Source organism: Armigeres subalbatus, chromosome 2 (assembly GCF_024139115.2).
Source record: "Armigeres subalbatus isolate Guangzhou_Male chromosome 2, GZ_Asu_2, whole genome shotgun sequence".
Lineage (NCBI taxonomy): Eukaryota > Metazoa > Arthropoda > Insecta > Diptera > Culicidae > Armigeres > Armigeres subalbatus.
The window spans coordinates 224,838,665-224,861,822 of NC_085140.1; the positions used below are offsets into that span (position 1 = coordinate 224,838,665).

Here is a 23,158-nt window from a genome sequence, read left to right on the forward strand (position 1 = left end):
AAGGTTTAGTGTGCTGTTCGATAAACGGTAACTTATTTCAGAAGTCAAAGCCTATGTTGAATGTGCAACGCAATGTAGCTGTCATTGAGTTTCACATCGGTCACAGTTTAGCGGTCCCCTGTCCGATAACTGTAAAACTGTTACTGAAGTATAGAATTGCAGTTAAAGGATTTTCAGCAGTAGAACGTCTGGTGTATATAATTTTGTTAGAATATTATTTTTTAGTAGCGATAAAAGCAATGATATCGAATCTCGATAATTATTTTCTGAATAAGGCCGATACAAATATTGAAAATCTATTTTGTCTCCCCCCTCGGATTTTTTTGCTAAAAAATAATATTTTGAGAAGGCAAAAAAATTCGGATAATTTTGAGGATTTTCAAAACATTTTTTTACAAATCCGGGGAGTTTTTTTTTTTTTTTCATTTTAATATTTATTTTTTTTTTATCGCCCCCCTCTGACCACATCCGGTGACCAAGTGCAGGACAAAAAGTCAAATAAATATTTATAACGGCCTAATCTAAATAATCCAACAGAAGTAAATACTGTGATGAAGAATCAACCTTTTCAGGACGGATGGGTCATATATGCCCAGCGCGCTGGGCAAATATGACCCATCCGTCCTGAAAGAGCTAATTGAATCATGATTCTTTAAGAGTCTATTCACAGAAAGAGAAAATCATTATTTAATAATCAAAAAACTTCCGTTGGTTAAAATAAAAGAATTTCTGTTGGTTCTTTTCGTAGAGAGTTGCGTATTTTCAGAATGAAAGTCCACTTAACTTTTGGGTTCAATCAAGAGTAAATTAGCATTATCCGCTGTTCTAGACTTAAAAGTTTGAACTTTCCTAAAACAAATTGTAAAACTGTCAAATAAAAAAAAAAGGTACACTTCGTTGAGGGTTAAAGTATGTATTTTTTGTTCCAAATGACAGTATATTGATAGGATTTCTTTTATTAGAATCATAAAATCAAGAAAAAATTTTAAAACCAAGACACGTTTTATTGAACAAAATTTGATTAATTGAAAACTTCTTCGTCACAGGGGAAACAGCTGGTTGCGATGTATCTGTTTTTTCGGGAGAAACCTTTTCTGGCTGCTTCTGGTAGACCTCTTTCGATCCGACGGTGATAGGTGTATATCCTGCTTGATCCATCCTTTCATGTTGAGACCGACTGGGTAACCTACTGCCTCCAACGACTTGGTCGAGGATTCATCAGAAACTTCCTTCTTAGGGTTCCAAAATGGCGTCATCATCTGATCGTAAAATAACTAGGATATTAGGCAGATTCGTTTTGGTCGCTAACGTAATGTGTATGTACTTACCACTCATCTGTGTTCCGCTCCAACAGGAAATAACTCCCATTGAAGCATATGTCCAAGGCCATTATCGCAAATGGTGGGGATGCATCATAGATCTATTAGCCAGTTTTGATTGTTCCGGTCCAACATCTACCAGGGGCAAACATACAAAAAGTATGAATGAAAAAATAATGCATAGGTAAGAAATTATGTGTTTTGCCGTAGCTATAAATATAATTAATAGGCAATCGATTATACAGACCGTTAAACTATATTTGTAATGTTACTCACCTCATAAATCAGCGGCAATTAAATCTGTAACAAAGTGATTGCAATTCCAAACAATCTACAGAACCAATCGTATAAATAACTTCTTTTTGTTTCGTGGTAATCTGTCACGGCGCATTTTTTTTTAAACATGTTGTGTGTTTTGAAAATAAAAAGTTTAAAAGCTTTTTTTTTTCATGAGACTAATTCAAAGTTGACACTCTAGACCCAGACAAAAATATTTTTGAATTAAACACTTTACTTTAGATTTCAAAGTTTTTACTTTTATTTTAAAGAAAAAATATCACTTCTTAAGAAGAAAGTTCAATATATTTGATAAAATAATGTTTGTTCTTTCTGTGTTCTGATTGAAGTTTCCGCCTCCAGGAATATGATCTGCATAGATTTCGGCTCAGAACATCAAGCAATCACGCAACAAGAAATACGTGGAAACAAAATCTGCTTATAAGATTCCCAGGGTATAAGCAACAATCAATATAAAACATGAAAGTTTTTTGTGGTTCCAGTGTTTCTTAAGAAGCTATGAGCGTTCTTTGGTACCCAGTAATAAAATCGTAATCTTAAAACAAAAGTTTAGCGCTGCTGTCATAGCAATATTTTTCATGGCTGTTTTGTCTTTAAACAAAAAAACACACAAACTGGAAGGCTATAGGCGTAACTAGAGTCTCGGTCTAGGGGGGGCAAAGTGGCACCAGCTGGTGGGATGTAATTCTTTCAAAGGCGATTCTAAAAGCACTTGGATTGCCAATAGAAATTCCCGTTTGACTAAGTTTATCACTCATTCGTCCTAGAACTTAACATATAAAAATCGCGAATAATACAATTTGATTTCCAATGATGCTGCAGGACCAATTGCTTCAAAACCTTGCTGTTGTACATGCCAACTTGTCTTCTCCATGTTACTAAATGTGGATAGGTGTGTAATCTAAGATTCAAGAGATCTTCTTTGAATTATCTATAAATCGAAATTCGATATGAGTATATTTCTGAAAGTTTTCAAGCATTTCCATGATTTACTTAATGCATAAGAATCTCTGATTTTTTAAACTTGAAATTTTTGGAAACTCTTTAGATGTGGAATAAATTCCACGAAATTTTGTCTTTAATAATCAATATAAGCATTCATGCAATTCCAAAATGTAAGTACTATGTGCTAAAATAGTTAAGTACCGATGAACACCAAATTTGGAATCCTAAAAAAAGTGTTTTATATGAGTCATACATTCCATGAGAGTCATAAAAATTATAAGTCATAAATCAAATTCCAGAATAACATAGGGTTTTTTGTAGTTACTGACGTTAGGAAGAGAGGCTTTATTATGGTTTTCTGAATAGGTGAGAGAGATTTCTGCAAACAAAATCAAAGAGACTTGAGAATAAACCAAATCGGATCTTGAATTGTGCTGCAAAAGAAATGTTTCTTCGATACGAACCGGTTTCTAAAATCTAATTTTTTTATCCTAAGAAACAAATTCTAACTAAAGTTATAGGCACAAAAAGAGAGTTTTCCTGATCCTTACTGAAATCGCCAAAAAAAAAATAAATGCGAACAAAGATCTTTTGAGGATTATAAAAATATTTCTTTAATGCAATCGTCTCTGTTGTGAGCCACGAAGGTTGTCAAGTTTTTGTCCTAATAACACTTTCAATGGAATGCGTTGTTGATTTTCTGCTGTCATTGTAACAAAGATTCTTAAGTTTTTATAATTTTTGTTATCTTTCAAAAGTGCCAGAATTATATCAGGCGAGAGCAAAAAACTCCATGAGCGAATTTCGTGATCAACTGTTTTAGCGGCATACCTTGCGATTAACCTCGAAAGATTTTCCAAAAGAATGGTCGTTCGAAATTTCATTGACCGGATTCGTGGCATGGCTGCTCCATTTTGGATGCAGTTTAGCTTCAGTCTTTTTTGAAACCAAGATGGTAGTTTAATAGAACAGAAATATTTATATCTTAATACAATTATGTTTTATGTTTTCTTCGACTAGGATACTAAGTCAAACAAATGCAGAACAAATTTATTTATTTTAAGCCCCTTGTAGCAACTGAATTGATTTGATTTTGGCTTAAAAATCAGAGAAATTGTTCCCAGGGGTCCAACTTAAAATATTTCGATAGCTTCGCTGAACAAATGGTCATAGATGTGATAACGCAAGCAAAAATATTTTTTTATAGAATTCAAAACTAAAATTAAGATATATGTAGGAAATGTGTAAATGAAATACAAAACTGACTAAGTTGGAGATTACTTTTCAAGAATTTTTCTGGGGGCCTGAAGTGGCTCGGAGGGGCTGAGCCCCCAGCTATTTACGCCAATGACGGAAGGTAATTATATCTATGGTATAAGGCCAGTGTTTGCAGAATAATGTTCAAATCTCAATCATCAAAGCCTGTGCATGAGTTAACTCGCTTTACCAATCCTGCGCAAACGAGATTTTTTAAACAAAATCGCATCATTTTTGCCTCATTTGCCGAAAAAATAATTTCGATTAAAAACCCAAATTAATCTTAACCTAGCAGTGACGATGCCTTTATTATTAAATCAAGATGCCTTGCAAATTGGTAACAATTTTTCCAATTCCTATCTACCAAAAATGTTGGCAATTGGTTTTTTCTGTAAAAATAATATAATACATAATAATCAAGTTATGACGTCGATCGTGGCATTTTCTTTTATCCATTTTTTTTTTTTTTGACAGAGAAAATTATTTCAAGTATTGTTATTTGTAACACATGGCAATGATATAATTGCTATGACTAACTAGTCGGTTGGCCTGTAACATCCTTAGGTCTCCAGGACTTCTATAGGAGTTCGTTACTCGGATTGAAATGTACTGGAACATTTTGAAATTAAACCAAAACACTCTGCTAAGGCCGACTAAAACTATGACGTCAATAAATAAATTTAAGATTCATTCAACCAATAATATTTATAGGAATTACGATGCCATTTTTGAACGATTCCTAAATATAAATAGAAAACTAGCAAAACCGCATACGCCCATAATACGCTTCGGAAGCCAAGGGAATGCGCCGCCAGGCAAAAACTATGTTCAAATTTGCCCTTGAAATCACCGAAACTGCACTGCTTTTCCACCACCCAAACCAAACAGCGTATGTTGAATCATCAGCCAAGCCCTCTTTCCCCTTCCAATGCCGCCTGGCGCAAAACAAGCGCAAGCACCACCACAGCCGCGGCGGCGTACGAACCAGCAGCTAATCGTGGCAATAATTTATCGAGTGTACCAGCGCTACAAAGCTACCAGCGATGAAACTTTAAACTGTGTCGTTTAGAATGCTCCGATAAAGTATAATGGCGGCCAACGTCATCGAATCGGCTCTGCACTTAAAAAGCGCGCCGTTGTTCGTCGAATTAAGTTTCATTTTCAGCACGTTCGCCATTTATGCAAGCTTTGCGAAAAGCACTGCTCGTTGCGTTGCGGGCGCGTATCAGATGTTACGTCTTGGCGAGGTTTCTAACCCGTTAAGCAAGCAGCGAAATTTATATATTATAGATATCGCGAAGCCAGTACTCAATGCTCTAATGGTCCCGATTATATATGGGAAAAATGAAGAAACTGCCTAAACCATATTTTCGTTTACGCTGCATGGCTGCAGAACGCATTAATCAATCTTGATGAAATTAAATAGCATATAAATAGAAGAGCGACCACGGTAAAATGCAACTTGTTGCGATAGAATCAGTTAAGTGCTAAAAGTACATGAAAATCGTGAGTTTTGAGGAGTTAAAAAAAGAAACCATTTTGACACAAACACTATGACGCTTTACACACGCATGTTGATACCTTTACACAGACATCATCTCGATTCATCAAACTGGAGTCCAATAAGTATGAGAAACTTTACTATCAGGATTATTCCACCAACAAAAAGTTCGTTTTCAGAGTGAAATGATGTGCCCTGTTTGCGGTACAACTTTTGTTGTACGGAGAAAATAAAAATAAAAGCTCAATCGAAGAGAGATTTAATGTTCGGGTATAGATTTACTATCCATTATTTAAACTGTAGAAAAGTTAATTGTGAACCTGAAAAGAAGAACATCGCATTGAAATCGTACATTAATTGCGGTGCCGAGTCGAACATAAATGATGAACGATCTTCTGGGCCATATGGGTCTGGTGAAGTTTTGGACTTCGCGCTGGATTTGAATCCTGGAATCCCTGGAGCCTTTACATTGCTTCAAGGCTTGAGTAATGGGGCCAGCAATGATATCTAATATTGCGATAATTTTGTCTGGAGTCTGGATGCATTTTAAATCTTGGCTTCTGTAGTTCCATATGATTGGGTTTCATAAAACATTTGAAAACATCATATATTTTGAAAAATACTAACTTTGATAATAAAGCTATGTCCATTTAGAATCCGGAATGATTTACTTGTATTGCGGCGCTTTGAGATGTGAGTGCTACAAAGGTCTTTACAGCGAGTTTGTCTCACCCCTGACTTACCTTTGTGGTATAGAATTTTCGATATTTCGTGCTGTGAGTCAAAATTTTCCAGATGGAGTTTAGCCGAGGAGGAGAGAAAATCTGCGGACGGAACCGTGAAACAACCTACTCTTTACGGTTCCTTTCACTCAAATCCGCCCTTGCGTGGAAGAAGTCAAAGTAAAGTAAAATGTAAAAAATCCGATGAGTACTTTGCCTTTACTCTCTTGGTTGAGTTTTCACCCACTATGAAGTTTCACCAACTCAAATAAATTATGTTATTTTCCACTCACTCCGAGACTATGCAGAAAACCAACTCAAATTTGACTTCTTCCGCAGAACAGCAATACGTTGAATCGTCAAATGCAGCTCTCTTTATTTTATAATATCATTTATGAGAGAGAGTGAGAAACTTCTACAATATTGAATTGCAAAATTTGAACTTCGTACTCAAAGTTGAGTTCTTTAAACTTTTTTGAGTTCTTATATTTTTCTGTATTGCACACCCACGTTGATCAATCCTGCTTCATCGAAGATGGAACCTACATCAAAATGGATTTCGGACAGCTTCCCTGGCCAAAAAATTCTGTAACGATGGCTTTGAGGAGTAATTCCTCTGAAGTTTTAAGTTTACTTTTGGACAAACTTGCAAAAAAACAGATGATTTTGGCAAGTGGATGTAAACAGCTTTAAACAAAAGAACTTAGTGTTTGTGACAGATCAAGACGATGGACTCAGCGCTGTACAAGAAAGAACTCCTCAAAACCACGGTCTACCTTTCATAAAAGCTCTATAAAGGTCTCGTGAAGTTTTTGGCCAAATTTGGCGAGTTACCACCACAGCCGGGAAGTCATCCAGTAATTTATGATAATAACAGAAGATTTCATAGATATAATATATATCCGCAGCTGCCCAAATAAATCCACGCAACTGCCCACAGCTCCATTATCAAGACATCTTGGGCGTGTATTGAAACCGAAGCTTACAGAAAAGTGGAAAAAACAACTCAGAACACGGCTCAACAGATGACCGATATAATGAACCGATGTGCCAAGGAAGTTGACTTCGAATTGTGCAAACTGATGAGGAGAGGAATAAAGAAGAAGGTGCGAATTTTCACTGTAAACGAAAAGAAATGAGTTGTAATTTCATAATTGTTTCCAGTAAAGTACAGAAAAATTACATTTGTTTTGATGTATTAACCTTTATTTATTAAAATCAATCCGTTACCAGAAATACAGATGATTTCAATATTCCGGATTCTAAATGGGCCTTAGCTTTACTAAGAAATAGAACATTATGTATTCCACCGTTTCCCAAACTGTGGGTCCGACGACCCCAGAAGTCGTAGAGCCAGATTGTTAATTGCGGGTCATGACAGAACAAATATTAATTGTTCGAGTCTGGAACCTTTTGATAGTTTTTTTAGGAACATAATTTCAAGTTCGAACCGCATTTTATTTTAAATATTTATCACCACGCTGTTTTAGAAAACATTTATGCACTAAAAGCTGTACATAATGAAGTAAAATAAAAACATTTTGACAAACAATATCATGCATGACATCGTATTTTGACATTTGTACATGAAGGTAATGTTTGAGAATATTTTAGTAAACTTGCAGAAACAATTAACATTCTAATTAGCATGATACTACCAGATAAAATGCATTTTTCATCAGGTTATTTTATTTGATGAGACATAGAATTTTGCTAGGGGTCGCTATACCCAAAGTTTGGGAAGCTCTGATGTATTCTCATTTTGCTCTTTATTTAGAACTTTATCTAGAAATAAGTTGGAATGCGGACGTTCTTGGGACAAATAGTGAAAATGCAGGACTGATGCAGGACGTCCCAGATGCATAATATAGGATCATATTATTAATCATGGAGTAAATACCCTAGAAGACCCAATACCACCTATTTTGTAATTATCTGAATAACTACTATGCCTACTAAGCATTGAAACACACTATGTGAAGGTTTGAAGGTGATTATAGAATGAAGCCCGTGGTGAGTTTTAAATTCACCACACGTTTATCTACATTCATTTCCAAAAGCCCAAATCTAACGCAATAGTTTTCGTACAGTGCCGAAAATCGGAATTATGATTGACCAGCACTGCTTCCGTAAGCGATCTTCCATTGACAGCCCCATACGCGTTATGGTCGCCACATCTCGTGCGCTTGAAAAAAAATATTGAAAAGCACGTGGTTTCTAAAATAAATAGCCGATTTCTGGCTGTTCCATAATCACCTGAAACGACAGTCACTGCACATTTCCGTTTGTTTTCTTTTGATGCCTGTTTAAAATATATAAGTTATTCATACCACGGCTACCTAAATTCCAGCAGGTGAATTCGAACCATGAATGTATTTCGTCATACTGATTAAAAAAGTATTAACTTTAAAACTTCAAAGGTTAGCTTCTCTTTCAAGAACTGGTGCAGTGAAAGCTCGTATGTTTTTCGTTACATTATTTTCTTAATTTTATGTAATAGCTCGACTTACTCTCTTAACAAAACGATAAAACAATACAAATTTTCAAGCAAATACCACGAGACAATTCATGATAAGTATACAAGCATTTTGACATTGGGTATAAATTTATGCTCTTGCCAAATAAGAGGGTACTGTCATACTTGCAAACTCCGTACTGAAAAAAATCTGTTGTCACCCTCTGGCTATACGCCTTTTCCACGTGCTACCATTGGACTCAATTTGTTCAATTAAAACGAGAGAGAATAACTTTGAAGATCAAAAGAGATTCAAACTTCCTCGAGTTTACCTAAAAGGTCATCTTAGTATTCTAAACCAAAATAAATGTCACCTCATAAATCTTAAAAACAATGACCGGCTGGATGAGGAGAAGATACAACTTTCATAGTTGCTTTATGGGTGATCTTGAACGAAGTATAAAGGACTAACAATTGGACCAATTCTTTAACTCAGGATCAATTGTATGATGCTGCCGATAGTTCTAGGATAGATGATCAAGTTGGAGCAAGGCGTTGCTGGTCCAGGGATAAATATGTCGATTTCCATGGACAAGTAGTAACTATTTTCCAAGCCAAATTCCAGCTACTGAAAAAAAATAATGAAAAGTAAACAGCGTATGTAAATTATTGTTCTATCACCGTATGGATTTGCTTCAATCGGAGGCACTTCATTTATGTGTATGATTTTTAGCGTAAATTGCAGTGGATCTTTTTATCTGTGAATTTATTATAGTGACCAGAGGAATTAAGAAGAAAGTTGCGAATTTTCACTACATATAAACAAAAAGAAATGATTTATTATCATAATTGTTTCCAGTAAAGTGCTGAAAATTACCTTTATTTTGATGTAATAACACTTTATTTGTACGTCAATCCGCGTTACCGAAGTACAGATGATTTTGTGTATTCCGGATTCTAAATGGACATAGCTTTACTAAGAAATAGTTAATTATGTATTCCATAGTTTCCCAAATCTGTAAATCCTGGCCTTCAGGGGGTCGTGATTAATGGTGGTGGGTCACTTGTAAGGAGCAAATATTAATTGCAGCTCGAATGCCATACAGACTTTTTTCAAAGTAATAGGAAGTTCATCGTTTATCCTTGATATCGAATATCGTATAAAATATCAACCAACAATCATACGATAACTAAAATATTATTATGATATAATGTATTTGGTTTCCAATGTATTATTTATTCTCATAGACTCATAAAAACATTAGTGAGTTCGGGTGCAGTGTTTCTCACTTGTTTCTGGACAGCAGGAACGATCACGCGATCTGCCAAGAAATAACCCGTATTCTGCATTGCGCGGTCGGTAACAAAGTTAACTCAGTTCAGTGCGTGTTTTCTCGTGTTTCGAATTCTCGAGTAAACGGGGCGATCGTGCCATGAGAGGAGCTTGAGATGCCGCTAAGCCGCTGCTCGCAGTGATGGATGCGTTCTGAGAGCTTTCTTCGGCGGCTCGTTTTTGGCTTTGGTTCTGGGTGACTGCCGAATTAAACGCAAAGTCCTGACCTCAACTCACGTGGAAGAATAATAATTGTTATCAAACTTCTTTATCGCGTCTATTCAATTTCCTCCATGGGATAACCACCAAACGCCGTTGATTGATCCAAGCTTTCGATGGGATTTTGTGTAATGACTCCGGGGTCTTGGAAGACTGACTGCCGTGGCGTGAGTCTCTACTCCAGTTTGCGTCGATGATGGTTGGAACTTGACACTATAAAGCCAGGGGTTATGCTAGATCATTCTCATAGGATAATTTATGGATTTTTCCTAGGATCATGGAATTTTGACGTAGAAGATCTTACGCTCTTTCTTTACTATACACTGGGTGTCAAAAAATATTTTGGGTACCGGAAATCAAGAGCGTTACGCTATGGAAGGGGAAGATTTCGAACGTTGCTAGCATAACTTTATCTTTCGATGGATTTTAAGATTTTATATATCAATCAACTCCTCCTGGGGCCCTCCGCTTATGCGTGCAGTAAGACGCGTGGCTACAAAGCAAGACCATGCTGAAGGTGGCTGGAACTGGATTCCCGGTGCCGGTCTAGGCAATTTTCGGTTTAGAAATTGTGTCGACTTCCCTGGGCATAAAAGTATCATCGTGTAGCCTCATGCCAGTGCCACGAATGCAAAAATGGTAACACAACAAAGAGCCTCGCAGTTAATAACCTTCAGAAGTGCTAACTGAACGCACTAAGCTGCGAACGTAGCTCTGTCCCAATTAATGGGGAATGTAATGCCAATAAGAAGAGAGAAGAAGAAGAAGATATCAATCGACTCGGACCTCTCCACCATTTTGTCTATTTTTATTGCAGAAACTTAAAAGATCAGGAAGTGTAAAATAATCGAAAATTTTTAATTGAAGTTCTGCTTTTACCCATTTGTGAATTCGCTTCCAAACACATTCATAGTCGGCTCTGGTTGTCAATATTCAGTTGAATATATAGATCATTGAATATTTATACACATTTTACAAATTGATAAAATTATCTGAAATCTGAACACGTTTCAAATGAGTGGTAAATGGTAATTTACTCACATAAAACTAAATCAATTTTCATCCAGCGAAAGCACTTCCAACAGTAAACATAAGTGTCCGAGGTCGATTGATATCTTCTTCTTTTCTTATTAATTACATCCCCACACTGGGACAGAGCTGCCTCGCACAGGTTTCGTTAAGCACTTCCACAGTTATTAACTGCGAGGTTTCTAAGCCAGGTTACCATTTTTGCATTCGTATATCATGAGGCTAACACGATGATACTTTTAGGCCCGAGAAGTCGAGAAATTTCCAAACCGAAAATCCCTAACCGCGGAATCAGACCACCTTCAGCATGGTCTTGCTTTGTAGCCACGCGTCTTACCGCACGGCTAAGGAGGCCCCAGGAGGAGTCGATTGATATATAAATCTTAAAAATCCATCGAAAGATAAAGGCGCTAGTAACGTTCGAAATCTTCCCTTCCAGCGTAACGCTCTCGATTTCCAAAAATCTAAATGACACCCAGTATAGTAAAGAAAGACGTAAGTCCTACGTCAAAATCCTACGATCCTAGGAAAAATCCAAATTATCCTACGAGAATGATTCAGCACAACCCTGGCTTATAGTGTACCGTTCCAACCATCATCGACGCAAACTGGAGCAGAGACCCGCCACTAAGTCAGTCTAAGACCCCGGTCATTACACAAAATCCCATCGTGAAAGCTGGACTGTCAACGGCGTTTGGTGGTTATCCTATGGAGGAAATCAGAATAGACGCGACAAAGAAGTTTGATAATAATTATTATTCCTTCACGTGAGTTGCGTCGGACTTTGCGTTTACTCCGGCAGTCACCTAGAAATCAGCAAAAACGAGCCGAAGAAAGTTTCCCAGAACGCATCCACTGCAGCAGCGAAGAAGATTCCAAGCCCCTCTACTGGCCGATCGCCCTGCCTACTGGAGAATCTGAAACACGAGAAAACACGCACTGAACTGATTAACTTTATTACCGACCGCGCAATGCAGAACACAATATTTCGGCAGATCGCGTGATCGTTCTGCTGTCCGAAACAAGAGAAAACACGCACTGAACTCACTAATGTTTTTTATGAGTCTATGAGGAATAAACAATACTTTGGAACCCAAACACATTATATCATAATAATATTTTAGTTATCGTATGATTGTTGGTTGATATTCATACGATATTCGATATCTGTTGATAAACGATGAACTTCCTATTTTTTGAAAAAGTCACTATGGCATTCGAGCTGCAATTAATATTTGTTCTACGCGACCCACCAACAATCCGCTCACGACCCCCCTGGGGGTCGGGACCCACAGTTTGGGAAACTATGGAATACATAATTAACTATTTCTTGATAAAGCTATGTCCATTTAGAATCCGGAATAATAAAATCATCTGTATTTCGGTAACGGATTGACGTACAAATAAGGTTAATACATCAAAACAAAGGTAATTTTCAGTACTTTACTGAAACAATTATAATCTCATTTCTTTTTGTTTATAGTGAAAATTCGCACCTTCTTCTTTATTCCTCTCAGTCACTATAATAAATTCACAGATAAAAAGATCCACTGCAATTTACGCTAAAAATCATACACATAAATGAAGCGCCACCATTAGCGCAAATCCATGCGGGATAGAAAAATTTTACACGCTGTTTACTTTTCATTATTTTTTTCTGTGTAGCTGGAATTTCCGCTTGGAAAACAGTTGGCCACTTGCCCATGGAAATCGACATATTTATCCTTGGACCAGTAACGCCTGCTCCAACTTGATTATTCATCCTAGAACCATCGGTGTTAATTACAATTGATCCTGAGCGAAGAATTGGTCCACCGTTAGTCCTTATACTTCGTTCAAGATCAATTACATAAAAACAGCTATGAAAGTTGTATCTTCTCCTCATCCAGTCATCATTGTTTGTGATCAGTGAGGTGATACTTATTTTGTTTAGAATACTAAGATGACCTTTTAGGTAAACTCGGAGGAAGTTTGAATCTCTTTTGATCTTCAAAGCACTTCTCTCTGCTTCTAATTGAATAAATTGATCCAATGGTAGCACGTGGAGCAAGGCGTATAGCCAGAGGGGTGACAACAGATTTTTTTTCATACGGAGTTTGGCAAGTATGACAGTACCCTCTTATTTGGCGCATAAATTTATACTCCAATGTCAAAATGCTTATATACTATCATGAATTGTCGTGGTATTTGTGAAAATTTGTATTGTTTATCGTTTTTACAAGAGAGAGTGGTGTCGAAAGCACATATAAAATTAAAAATAGCAACGAAAAAAATACGAGCTTTCATTGCACCAGTTCTTGAAAGAGTAGCTAATCTTTGAAGTTTTGAAGTTAACACTTTTTAATCAGTATGACGAAATACATCTATGGTTTGAATTCCTGGAATTTAGGTAGCCGTGGTAGCGAATAACTTATATATTTTTAAACAGGCATCGTGTTAAAAACAAACAAAAAGCAGTGACCGTCGTTTCAGGTGATTATAGAATGAAGCCAGAAATCGGCCATTTTGTAAACCGATGCTTTCCAATATTTTTTCAAGCACGAGATGTAAGGACCATAACGCATGGGGCTGAAACAATGGAAGATCGTTTGTAGTTATGCTGAACAATCATAATTTGATTTTCGGCACTGTGAAAACTATTAAGATTTGGGCTTTTGGAAATGAATGTAGATAAACGTGTGGTGAATTTAAAACTCACCACGGGCTTCATTCTATAATCACCTTCAAACCTTCACATAGTGTGTTTCAATGCTTAGTAGGCATAGTAGTTATTCAGATAATTACAAAATAGGTGGTATTGGGTCTTCTAGGGTATTTACTCCATGATTAATAATATGATCCTATATTAATGTGACCAGACGTCCCGCATCAGTCCCGCATTTTCACTATTTGTCCCGCGAAACGTCCCGCATTCAACTTATTTCTAGATAAAGTCCCGCGAAATAAAGAAAAATAGAATACATCAGAGCTTCCCAAACTTTTGGGTATGCGACCCCCTACAATTGTCTCGTGTCGTGAAAACCTAGTACATTTATCAAGTTATCAAGCATTAGAATGTCATCTGTTTCGCAAGTTTCTAAAATATTCTCGTTACCTTCATGCAAATGCAAACAATGACAAACATGATATTGTTTGTCAAAATGTTTTATTTTACTTCATTAAGGGACAGCTTTTAGGCATAAATGTTTTCTAAAACAGCGTGGTGATAAATATTTAAAATAACGGTTCGAACTTGAAATTATGTTCCTGAAAAAACTATCAAAAGGTTCGCATTCAGGCTGCAATTAATATTTGTTCTACGCGACCCACCAACAATCCGCTCGCCCCCTGGATCGGACCCAGTTTGGAACCTATGGAATACATAATTAACTATTTCTTAGTAAAGCTATGTCCATTTAGAATCCGGAATAATAAAATCATCTGTATTTCGGTAACGGATTGACGTACAAATAAGGTTAATACATCAAAACAAAGGTAATTTTCTGTACTTTACTGAAACAATTTGTACAAATCATTTCTTTTGTTTATAGTGAAAATTCGCACCTTCTTCTTTATTCCTCTCATCAAAGTTGCACACCTCGAAGTCAACTTCTGGCACATTTGTTCCACATTTTGGTCATCTGAGTCGCGTTCCGAGCTGTTTTTTCCACTTTTCTTAAGCTTCGGTTTCATTACTGCCCAAGATGTCTTGATGGGCCGGAGCTGTGGGCAGTTGCGTGGATTTATTTGTGGGCAGTTGCGTGGATATATTATATCTATGAAATCTTCGTTATTATCGCGGTACCACTGGATGACTTCCCGCTGTAGTGGCAACTCATATGGCCAAAACTTCACGAGACCTTTATGAGCTTTATGAAAGGTAGACCGCGGTTTTTGAGACATTCCTTCTTGTACAGCTTCGAGTCCATCGTCTTATTCGTCACAAACACTAAGTTCTTTGCTCTACAGCTGTACATCCCTTGCCAAAATCATCTGTTTTTTTGCAAGTTTGTCCAAAAAGTAAACTTAAACTTCGCAGGAACTACTCCTCGTGCCATCGCCATAGAATTTTTGGCTAGGAAGCTGTCCGAAATCCATTTTGACGTAGGTTCCATCTTCGATGAGCAGGATTATCAACGTGGGTGTGCACACAGAAAAAATAAAGAACCCAAAAAAAAAAGTTTAAAGAACTCAACTTTGAGTACGAAGTTCAAATTTTTAACTCAATATTAGGTAGTTTTCTCACTCCCTCTCATAAATGATATTATAAACAAAGAGAGCTGCATCGACTCAACGTATGCTGTTCCGTGGAAGAAGCCAAATTTGAGTTGTTTTCACCATAGTCTCGAGTGAGTGAAAATAACATAAATTTGAGTTGGTGAAACTTCATAGTGGGTGAAAATTCAACAAGAGAGTAAAGGCAAAGTACTCACCGGATTTTTTTACATTTTACTTATTTTTGACTTCTTCCACGCAAGGGCGGATTTGAGTGAAAGGAACCGTAAAGTGAGTTGTTTCACGGTTCCGTGCAGATTTTTTTCTCTCCTCTCGGCTTCCATCTGGAAAATTTTTTGACTCGCTGCACGAAACATCGTGAAATTTATACCACAGCAAGTGGGCGCCTAGGTAGACAAACTCGTGTAAAAGAATTCTTGCAGCGGTCACATTCCGTGCCGCTGCAATACAATAAATCATTCCGGATTCTAAATGGACATAGCTTTATTATCAAAGAAATATATTTTTTTCAAAATATATGATGCAAATGTTTTGTAAGGCAATCATATGGACCATAGAAGTCAAGATTAAAATGTGCATCTGTGACTCAGACAAAATTATCGCAATATTAGATATCATTGTATCTTACTCAAGCCTTGAAGCAATGTGGGAAGGCTCTAGGATTCCAGGATTCAAATCAAGCGCGAGTCAAACTTCACCAGACTCATGGCCCAGAGAATCGTTCATCATTTATGTTCGACTCGCAATTTGCATCATTGCATGATTTCAACGTGTTCTTCTTTCTGTGTTCATTAAATTAACTTTCTACGCTTAAAACAATGGATAGTAAATCTATACCTGAACATTAAATCCTCTTCGATTGGTTTTTAACGTTTTGCCTTTCTCGTACAACAAAGTTGTACCGAAAGGCTATCATTTCACTCTGAAAACGAACTTTTTACAGGAACATCTGATAGTAAAGTTTCTTATACCATTGGACTCAGTTTGATGAATCGAGATGATGTCTGTGTGTGTGTATGTATGTGTGTGTATGTTTGTGTGTCTGTATGGTCACTTTTTAACCTCTAAAACTCACACGATTTTCATAGCTTAGACTTAACTGATTCTATCGCAACAAGTGCATTCCGCAAACCACTCTTCTATTTACATGCTATTTAATTTCATCAAGATTGATTAATGCGTTCGCAGCTATAAAGGAAAATGGTTTAGGCAGTTTCCATTTTTCCCTATAATCGGACTACGAGCATTGAGAACTCCATGATATCTATAATATAAATTACGTTTGCTTAATGGGTTAGAAACCTCGCTAAGCAATATCGATAGCGCTAACGCACGAGCAAAGCCTAAAGCTTGCAATGTGGAACGTGTTGAAAACGAAAACTAATCGACGAACAACGTACGCGCTTTTAAGTGTAGAGCCGATTCGATTGCCATTATACTTTATCGGAGCATTCGCACCAACACAGTTGTAAGTTTCATCGCTGGCACTGGCGCTGGCACTCGATAACGACACGATTAACTGCTGGTTCGTACGCTCGTAGCGCGTAGTGTTTGCGTTTGTTTTGTGTCATCATTGGAAGGGAAAAGGGGTTTCATTGATGATTCAACATGCTGTTTGGTTTGGGTGGTGTGGAGTTTATGGTGATTTTGGGTGATTTCAAGGGCAAATTTGAATATAGTTTTCGTTTATACATCTCCTTATTTCCATATTATATTATGTATGCGTTTTTGTTAGTTTTCTATTTATATTTAGGAATCGTTCAAAAATGGCATCGTGGCCTTGGCAAGGGGGGTGGGGGTGTCATTGGTTGAATAATCTTAAATGTATTTGACGTCATATTCTAGTCGGCCTTGAGTGTTTTGGCTTAATTTTCAAAATGTTCGTGTACATTTCAATCCGACATCGAACCTTTTACAGAAGTCTTGGAGACCCATGATGTTATATACCAACCCGATTAGTCATAGCAATTATATCAATACGTGTTACAAATAACAATACTTGAAATAATTTCTCTGTCAAAAATGGATAAAAGAAAATTTCACGATCGTCATAACTTGATTATTATGTATTATGCTTATTTTACAGAAAAACTAAATTGCCAACATTTTTGGTAGATAGGAATTGGAAAAAAACGAAGTTACCACCTTCAGTATATCTTGATTTAATAATAAGGCATCGTCACCGCTAGGTGGATTAATTTGGGTTTTTTGAATCGAAATCATTTTTCGGCAAATGAGCAAAACGATGCGATTTTGTTTGAAAATCTCAAGCCTACAGATTGCAAGCGAGTTAACTCGCGCATGAGGCTTCGATGATTGAGATTTGAACATTATTCTGCAAACACTGGCCTTATACCATAGATATAATTACCTTCCGTCATTGGCGTAAATAAGGGGGCGGGGGCCTGCCCTCAGAACTACCTATTGCCCCCAGAAAATTTTGAAAAGTAATTCCAACTTAGTCAGTTTTTATTTCATTTATATTTCCTACATATTTCTTACTTTTGATTATGAATTCTATAAAAATATTTTTTGTTGCGTTATCACATCTATGACCATTTGTTCAGCGAAGCATCGAAATATTTAATTGGACCCCGGAACAATTTCTCGATTTTTAGCTAAAATCAATCAATTCAGTTGCTAGCTTAAAATAATAAATTTGTTCTGCATTTGTTTGACTAGTATCCTAGTCGAAGAAACATAAAAACATAATTGTATTGAATATAAATATTTCTGTTCTATTAAACTACCATCTCTTAAAAAAGCTGAGCAACTGCTATCAAAATGAGCACATGTACGAATCGGTCAATGAAATTTCGAACGACCATTCTTTGGAAAATCTTCGAGTTAATCAAAGGTATGCCGCAAAACAGTTGATCAAATTCCTATGGAGCTTTTGCTCTCGCTATATATCTGGCGAAAGATATAAAATAAACTTAAGAATCTTTGTTACAATGACAGAAAATCAACAACGCATTCCATTGAAAGTATTAGGACAAAACTTAGGCAACTCTTCCACAACAGAGATTGCATTAAAGAAATATTTTATAATCCTCAAAAGATCTTGTTCCATTTATTTTTTGGCGATTTCAAGGATCGTCGGAAAACTCTTTTGTGCCTGCTTTGTTAGAATTTGTTTCTAGGATAAAAAATTGAGTTGAAACCGGTTCGTATCAGAAACATTTCTTTTGCAGCACAATTCAGATCGATTTGGTTTCTCAAGTCTCTTTGATTTTGCAAGAAATCTCACCTATTCGAAAACCATTCCTCTTCTAACGTCAGTAACTACAAAAACCCTATTTATTCTGGAATTTGATTTAGACTTATAATTTTATGACTCTTGGAATGTATGACTCATAAAAACACTTTAGGATTAAATTTGTGTTCATCATCTTAACTATTTTAGCACATAGCATACATTTGGAATTGCATGAATCTTATAGATTATGACAAAATTTCGTGGAATTTATTCCACATCTAAAGATTTCAAAATTTCAAGTTTAAAAAATCGAGATTCTTATAGTCTAATCATGGAAATGCTTGAACTTTAGAAAATATCTCATACAATTTCATTTATAGATAATTCGAAGAAGATTCTTGAATCTTAGATTACACTTATCCACATTTAGTAACATGGAAGACAAGTTGACACAGACACAGCGTTTGAGCAATCACAGCATCATTAAAATCAATTATTTTCGCGATTTTATATGTTAGTTCTAGGACGAATGAGTGATAAACTTAGTCAAACAATTTCTATTGCAATCCAGTGCTTTAAATCGCCTTTGAAAATTACATCCCACCAGCTGGTGCCATGCCCCCCCCCTAGACCGAGACTCTAGTTACGCCTATGCCTTCCGTTTGTGTGTTTTTTTTTGTTTAAAGACAAAACAGCTTACGAAAATGTTGCTATGACAGCAGCGCTAAACTTTGTTTTAAGATTACGATTTTATTACTGGGTACCAAAGAACGCTCATAGCTAACGAAACTGGAACCACAAAAAACTTTCATGTTTTATATTGATTGTTGCTTATACCCTGGGAATCTTATAAGCAGATTTTGTTTCCATGTTTCTTGTTGCGTGATTGCATGTTTACGCCGAAATCTAGTCATACTCTGGAGGCGGAAACTTCAATCAGAACACAGAAAACACATTATTTTATCAAATATATTGAACTTTCTTCTTAAGAAGTGATATTTTTCTTTAAAATAAAGTAAACTTTGAAATCAAAAGTAAAGTGTTTAATTCAAAATATTTTTGTCGGTCTGGATGTCAACTTTGAAATTAGTCTCATGAAAAAAAGTTTTAAACTTTTATTTAAAACACACAATGTTTAAAAAATGCGCCGTGACAGATTACCACGAAACAAAAAGAAGTTATTTATACGATTGGTTCTGTGATTGTTTGGAATTGCAATCACTTGTTACAATTTAATTGCCGTGATTTATGGGGTGAGTAACATTACAAATATGGTTTAACGGTCTTATAATCGATTGCTAAATTATATTTAGCTACGGCAAAACATAATTTCTTTATGCATTATTTTTCATTGTCACTTTTGTATTTCAGATGTGACGGAACAATCAAAACTGTAGGATCTATGATCCACCATTTGCGATAATGCCTTGGACATATCACTTCTGGAGTTATTTCCTGTTGGGCGGAACACAGGATAGTGGTAAGTACATACATGTTACGACCAAAACGAATCGCTCAATATCCTATTATTTTACGATCAGATGACGCCATTTGGAACCCCAAGGAAGTTTCTGATGAACTCGACCAAGTCGTTGACAGTAGGTGCTCGGTTCAACATGAAAGGATGGATCAAGCGATATACCTATCACTCGGATCGAGAGGTCTACCAGAACAGCCAGAAAAGGCTTCTCCGAAAAAACATAATCGCAACCAGCTGTTTATGTGAAAGAGTTTTCAATTAATCAAATTTGTTCAATAAAACGTGTCTTGGTTTAAAATTTTTCTTGTTTTATGATTCTAAAAGAAATCCTATCAATATACTGTCATTTGGAACAAAAATAATACTTTAACCTCAACAGTGTACCTTTTTTTGACAGTTTTACAATTTGTTTTGGAAAGTTCAAACTTTTAAGTCTAGAACAGCGGATAGCTAATTTACTCTTGATTGAACCAAAAGTTGCGGACTTTCATTCTGAAAATACGCAACTCTCTGAAAAGAACCAACGAAACTTTTTATTTTAACCAACGGAATTTTTATTATTAATAATGATTTTTCTTTCTGTGAATAGACTTTAAAAATATGATCTAATTAGCTCTTTCAGGACGGATGGGTCATATTTGCCAGCGCGATATGACCACTCCAAATCTAATTGATTCTTCATCACAGTATTTACTTCTGTTGGATTATTTAGATTAGGCCGTTATAAATATTTATTTGACTTTTTGTCCCACTGGTCACCGGATGGTCAAGGGGGGGGGGCGATAATAAAAAAATAAATATAAAAATGAAAAAAAAAAACTCCTCGGATTTGTTAAAGAATGTTTTGAAAATCCTCAAAATTATCCGAGTTTTATTTGTTGCCCTCAAAATATTATTTTTTGGCAAAAAATCCGAGGGAGACAAAATAGATTTTCAATATTTGTATCGGCCTTATTCAGAAAATAATTATCGAGATTCGATATCATTGCTTTTATCGCTACTAAAAAATAATATTCTAACAAAATTATATACACCAGACGTTCTACTGCTGAAAATCCTTTAACTGCAATTCTATACTTGCAACAGTTTTACAGTTATCGGACAGGGGACCGCTAAACTGTGACCGATGTGAAACTCAATGACAGCTACATTGCGTTGCACATTCAACATAGGCTTTGACTTCTGAAATAAGTTACCGTTTATCGAACAGCACACTAAACCTTGGTTTTAATAAGTTCTGAGTGCATTTCTAAAACATATTGAACTATAGAACTTGTTTTTGTTCTGCTGACACAAAATTTATCTGGTCACATTATCCTATCCACAATATTCATAAAATGGGTAATTCAGCGGTTTTATTGCCAGCATGCTTGTTACTGCTGAAAAATCACAAAATGAGAACGAAGCCATTTGCGATCCATTTATTTGTTTTTCATGGTTATTGATGTGGGTATACATATTATGAATTGAAAGTACAGTAACCCTATACAGAAATTTGAACAGTCATTTTTCTGTGATTTTATGGGTGTAAAATAATTAAGATCATTTGAGGGTTATGTTTTTCTCTGATCTATCATGATCTTTGAATCAATTATTTCAGTTATCAATTGGTTTTCTCATTCATTCTGGATTTCAGCTGGAATGGATCCAAATATAATATGATTGCGTTCAGCATTTTTGTGATCCTTGATTTTTATCAATGTAATAATCTAAAAGGTTTTTGTGGATTAAAAAAAAAATTTCAATCATGGTCATTAAGAATGAATCAGATCTTTTTGATGATGAATATTGGTTTAATAGTCAGTGGTTCAGTTGTGGATCAGATCTTGGTTGATCAATTCTTCTGATGATGGATGGTGATGGATCATTTGGATGGAGTTTATCCAGTGTTCAAGATCAGTTCAAATCATCTTTTTGAAAATCAGTCTATTGGATGGATTTGATGGTTTATTCAGATATTATTTGACAAATGGATCCAGTTATCGAAGTCTGGATTCTTTGAGATGATTATTTCCAGTCATAGTTGATGATCTTGATTGATCAGTCAGTTGGGTTTTGGGAGGAGTTGATTTCCAGTCAGAATCATTTTTTCAATGTTTGATGAGACGCGGTCAGGGAATGTAATGCTAAAAATCTTAATAGTTAAGATCTGTTGAATCAGTTGAAATCAATATCTCATTATTTGGATCTGGTCATAATGAATATATCCTCCAACCGTTTATCCAGATCTCATTTTGTTGTTTCCTGTTGGATCGGATCTGGTTAGATGTCGTTTCATCTCAGCGATTTGATCCGATCGGATCGAAAAATCATAGATCGGATATTAAAATATCAACAAAGGTCATCAATTTGGATAAAATACAAAATCATTTTATCTCATGGATTGATGATGCTCATTTATCAGTCTTATTTGATCAATTTGGATCAATCAATGCTGAAATGCTCTTAACGTTTTGTCCAATTATTTGTGAATCCTCCAGATGATAGATGATGAACGACGTCATTATAAACATTTTCTCCATTAGAATCGTGACGTCATGCTCGTTTAGGCTTACGTTTGACCAGTTCGTTTAGAGACAGAGGATTTATCTTCACTCATCTATATATTCTGTCTGTTCAGTGAAAAAACCAATGGCAGTCGCTCAATGGATATAGTGAAAAAGATGGTATCCGGTTTGATGGGAAAGTGGATCATAGGACAATTGGGTTTGGATGTTTGATCCGGAGGAATATTGGGTTAGAATGATTTTGGTAAGTGGATCAGGTTTGATGATAAAAGTGTTTGAAGGATGGAGGGGCTGGTCAATTCTTTGGAGAATATCGATGAATCAATATTGGGAGTTCAGGGATGAAGAAATCTGGGAGGATCAATGGATGGATGGGATGGTGGAGCTCATTTGGATGGAGTTCGTAAGTGCCGTGGGAGGATCAGGGTATTAAAAATGTGGAAGCAGATCGTTTTGAAAGGATAGGGAGGATCTGAAGTGGTGCCTGGGGTTTGGTTGTGGATCTGAAATGAAAAGGTCGTCAGTGATCTTGTCTCTCAGGTCAAAAGTGAGATGATCAGGACAAAGTTCATCGGGATTGGTAGATCGACCATCAATGAGCTTTGATCCTTGGATGAGAGACAAACTGTTGGTCTGGGTCTGGGGAGGATCCAGTGGGTCAGGGTCCGTGGGTCAAATTC

The 23,158-nt window shown here is 36.2% G+C and overlaps 1 protein-coding gene across 4 annotated transcripts in view; it reads left to right on the forward strand.

The window, feature by feature from the left end:
* Positions 1-23,158, forward strand: part of LOC134211769 (inactivation-no-after-potential D protein) — a 291,678-nt gene that overhangs the window by 42,433 nt on the left and 226,087 nt on the right. The gene's annotated exons all lie outside the window — the stretch shown is intronic.